Source organism: Palaemon carinicauda, chromosome 13, assembly GCF_036898095.1.
Source record: "Palaemon carinicauda isolate YSFRI2023 chromosome 13, ASM3689809v2, whole genome shotgun sequence".
Taxonomy (NCBI): domain Eukaryota; kingdom Metazoa; phylum Arthropoda; class Malacostraca; order Decapoda; family Palaemonidae; genus Palaemon; species Palaemon carinicauda.
Genome location: NC_090737.1, coordinates 4,971,623 through 4,976,505, shown reverse-complemented (window position 1 = coordinate 4,976,505; position 4,883 = coordinate 4,971,623).

The window sequence follows — 4,883 nt, the reverse complement described above, 5'->3', positions numbered from 1 at the left end:
GACTATTCATCTCAAATTTGTGTCGACAACTTTGTTCGTATTAGCAGCAACAATGGGGGAGGTATCCAATAACAGCTGCTTTCTGGTACGATCAACCAAAAGTGTGACTTGCTTAGTATGGGGATGAGTGTACAGTTTGAGAGAGAATTCATGTCATCGGTCATCGTTAAGTCTTGTAGACAAGAAGATCCTATTAGTCTCATGGGTAATTTTAGCAGGTATTTACCAGTGTTGAGACTACATTTACTTATCTACAGAATGTACTTTCTCCTTGAGTATTGTGTCTTTTCAACAAATAAAGGCTTCTAATTCTCTTGGAACTTTGAAGAATCTTGTCTAAGGTCTGAAGTTGGTATCAGCTCAAAGACAAAAGTTAAATTCATAACCTCTTTCTCCATCCTTTTCCTGGGGGTCTGGTCTGCATCCAGACTGAGTGTAAGCTGGCTCGGACAAGTATAAAGGTAAGCTAAGTAAATGAGTACTATCCTTACAAACTTGAGATGATAGTAAGCAACTCCTCTTCTTCTTTTTAGCAATGTTAGAGGATGGACGATAAAGTCTAACCACCCAAATCATTCTCATTTTTGGCTCGGTGAAATAGAAACCCTACAACACCCTATTTGTTTCCTTAAGGAAGATGAGGCTTTTCTCAGTTGTATTAAAAGTTTCACATGAAACTTGTACCTGCTCAAGCTTCTACAGCTTCAACATATGATCCTGATCAAGAGGTTGAAGGAGTCCTCTTTCCATGGTCCTTATGGGACTTCTTATCACCACCAAGGAATCTTCCCACCAAAAAAAAAAATGAAGGCGTGTATCCCTTCGCCCTGGAACGCCCTTGAGAGGCAGCGGAGAGAGGGGCAACTACGCAAAATTCTTGGTCGGTGATTAAGAGTTCCCCAGGCTCTCCTAAGAAAGTAGTTCGAGGTAAGTATGTTAGGAAAAATACAAATTACTTAAAATTTGTGATGTCATTCACAAACTACCTTATTAAGTTTCAAATGCATGCTGAATTATCTACATAAAAGACTCAGCATTGCATAGCTAGGAAAAATACAAGTTATTTTCAAAATTTGCAATTTAGTAATGAGGAGTTTGAAACATTCAAAATACTGTACATTTTCATTCACATTTTGGTTTCACATTTGATACAGAAATATCACTTTAAAAGACCTATAAGAAACTAAAGACCTTTGCATCCAAAACCAAAAGGATAATTACACTAAAATATTTTTTTCTCAAAATTTAATCAGTTCTCAAAATACAAAAACTACCAACCACTATTAACATCTTGAATAAATTACACCAGAATTACCAATTCATAGCACCCAATTTCACTGTATTGTATAAGCAATGCAAATCTTACAAAATTACAGAAGGTCTTCAACTTACAAAATTAATTGGTTGCAAGAAGCTGTTTGTAAGTCAAATTTTGTTAAATTTCGGCCTTGGGTAGGCCCAACTTGAATTCCATGCCTATGATTTCCCGCTACAAAAGTCAACAAATAGTCAGATTTCATATGAAATAGATCTCAGGTTATTACAAATTTCATTTTGCATACTGTATTAACCCTTTTACCCCCAATGAACGTACTGGTACGTTTCACAAAACTCATCCCTTTACTCCCATGGACGTACTGGTACGTCCTTGCAAAAAATTGCTATTTAAATTTTTTTTGCATATTTTTGATAACTTTATAAGAAACTTCAGGTATTTTCCAAAAGAATGAGACCAACCTGACCTCTCTATGATGAAAATTAAGGCTGTTAGAGCAATTTAAAAAATACATATTGCAAAATGTGCTTGGAAAAAAAAAAAAAAACGCCTGGGGGTTAAGGGTTGGAAAGTTCCAAATAGCCTGGGGGTTAAGGGTTGGAAAGTTCCAAATAGCCTGGGGGTTAAGGGTTGGAAAGTTCCAAATAGCCTGGGGGTAAAAGGGCTAAATGATATAGTTTTATTACAATATATTTTTAACTTATCTTTATTATTTTCACTTGGATTTGTTTGTATCTTCGAATGTTTGTAAGTTAGGAACCTTCTGTAATACAAAGTATCACTTACGTATAAAAATATGTCATGGCACATTGAAAACAAAGCCAAGTTCGTAAATTGTGCAGGTTTGGATAAAAATGTGGCAAGGCACATGTACAACTGAACTAGATTTATAAAAAAGATAATTGCACGTACAGTAATTGATGAAGACAAATAAATACTGTATGCTTTACAACAATTATTTTGATGAAGGCCTTCAGATAATAAGATGCCTATCTTTCTAAACATGTTCAATATACAAGTAGTATATGTGACATATCTGAATACTGTACTACAAAGATACCTATGTTAAGGCGGGTTTACATGATCGAACAGTTCGTCAAACGCGGTTCGACAGACGAGTGTTTGAAGTAATGTTCGAACGTTTGAAAGGGGGTATTTGGTTGTCGAACGGTTTGAAGAAAGTCTGTGCCTCGCCTGACTCTTGTGGGCGGGGCTTCATTGTCCACAACCCTTATGCATTTGTGGCTGATACCACCTCTTCGAACCGTTTAACAAGCAGGTTCGACAACTGGATTTGACCATGTAAACCCCGCTTTAAACCATGCTCTCCTAAAATTTAATATGCTGAATAATAACAACCAGAAGCAAGCTGTTTTCAAATCAGGATACTAAGTTATCTGTAAGAACACACCACGGGGCCATTGCATACCTACAGTATAAATGCATTAACTATGTTGTAATTAGAAAACACAGCAAACTTATAGAACAACCAAAGATGAAAGTCTTCAGTATATCACTAGACTTCTAGTTAGAAAATGAAGGCATTGAGAAGAATTAAGAAATTAAACATCTCATATCAAACAATGATATACTGTATACAAATATTTTGAAATTAATGAATATTGATAAAGGAATGTCACTAACAAACATGAAATACTGTACATTACCTTTTGGTTATAATTACTGTGGTACAGTACAGGTACTTCATTTGATTTTTTTTATATTTACTCAGATTATCATAATCACAAGCATAACTGCAATGCAATGGTACTCTACATATCGTAAAATTGCTATGATTGCAGATTGATTTGAGGTTTTCGGGCATCAATTACGATTATACTGAAAGCACCCAGAAAGTACAATATCTCTCTCTCTCTCTCTCTCTCTCTCTCTCTCTCTCTCTCTCTCTCTCTCTCTCTCTCTCTCTCTCTCTCTCTCTCTCTCTCTCTCTCTCTCTCAATTTTTTTTAATTGCAATATACATTTACATTACAATTTATATAAAATTCTGTATTAACAAAACTGATGTTGGTCCTCACATAACCTTTATAATAAGTAAATCACAGGTACATTTACTAAAGCAAAGATACAAAATGCACTCAACAAAACAGGCTACGGATTTTAATTGCAGATCCAACATTACGTATTCTAAGCATATGATTCTCACAACCTGAACCTTAATTTCTTCCATAAGTATTGCCCTCCATCAGATTTAGCAGATAGAACTAATAATTTAATATGTTATTCTAAAAGTAAATTTTTACTTTAAATTTCTGAGCTTGTCCTTAAATTAAGTCCTTAAAATATAACAGCCTCCTTTAAAAATGACATCAAAGCTGACAGTTGACACAAAATCTACAATAAACCAAACATAAGAAAATCATAAACTTAATTCATGTCCAAAACATGAGAACAATACTGAAATAAAAAGATTATAGAATTATTTCAACAAGTTACATTTTGACTTAGCAGCATTTACTAAACAAAAGAAAATCATGAACTTAATTCATGTCCAAAACATGAGGACAATACTGAAATAAAAAGATTATAGAATTATTTCAACAATTTACATATTGACTAAAAACGTTTTTTTCAATATTAATCTTACCCGGTGATCATGTAGCTGCAGCTCTGCTGCCCGACAGAAAAAAACCTACGGGCGGAATACGCCAGCGATCGCTATACATGTGGGGGTGTACATCAACAGCGCCATCTGTCGAGCAGGTACTCAAGTACTTCTTGTCAACACAGAACCAATTTTCTCTCTGTCGTGCCACCGGCAAGACCTACTTGATACGCTGTTGTTTTCTGGAGTTGATTTTCATGTTATTTGGTGAAGTATTCTCTCTAGTTATTAGCTTTCGCTGTGCAGAAGTTATCCTCAATACTTTCTCACTTTCATTGATTAGATTTTGGATTATTTGTTGACGACTTGGATAGATTTTGGATTTCCCCCCTTTGACTAATTCAAGATGTCTGACCCTACTCAAGTCCCCAAGTACAGGAAGTGTAGCGCTAGGGACTGTTCTAGGCGTCTTCCGAAGGCCTCTATCGATCCGCACACCGTTTGTTCCAATTGTAGGGGTAAAGCCTGTCAATTGGAAGATCGATGTTAGGAATGCGCTGGGCTTTCGGAATTTGATTTTCAAGAATTCCTTAAGTATGCACGTAGGCTAGAGAAGGATAGGATCAGGAGGAGTTCGTCTCGCTCTGTTGATTTTTCCTCTCCCCATGCCCCACAACCTATTCCTTCCCCTGTAGTGGTTACACCCGACCCTCCTACTAGCTCTCATCAACCTTCGATGGCGGATATGATGCGTGCCATTCAGGCTCTTGGTGAGAGAGTTGAGTCATTGGCAAATGACCGCAATCAACTCATGGCTGACGTCAGGGAGTTGAAAGGTAAAAGTGCAGTGGGAAGTGAAGTGAGTGTCAGTGCAGTGAAAAGTGTCAGTGTTACGCATGAGGGTGCGTCTGTTCGTGCCTGTCGTCCTCCCAGTCCGGGACCTCTTGCAAGCTCCCAAGCCCAGGGGAGAAGCAATGTCGTACGACCAAAGGGTTCGACAGGCCTTGATCAGCGGACAGACGTTCCCTCCGTGGTTGAGGAC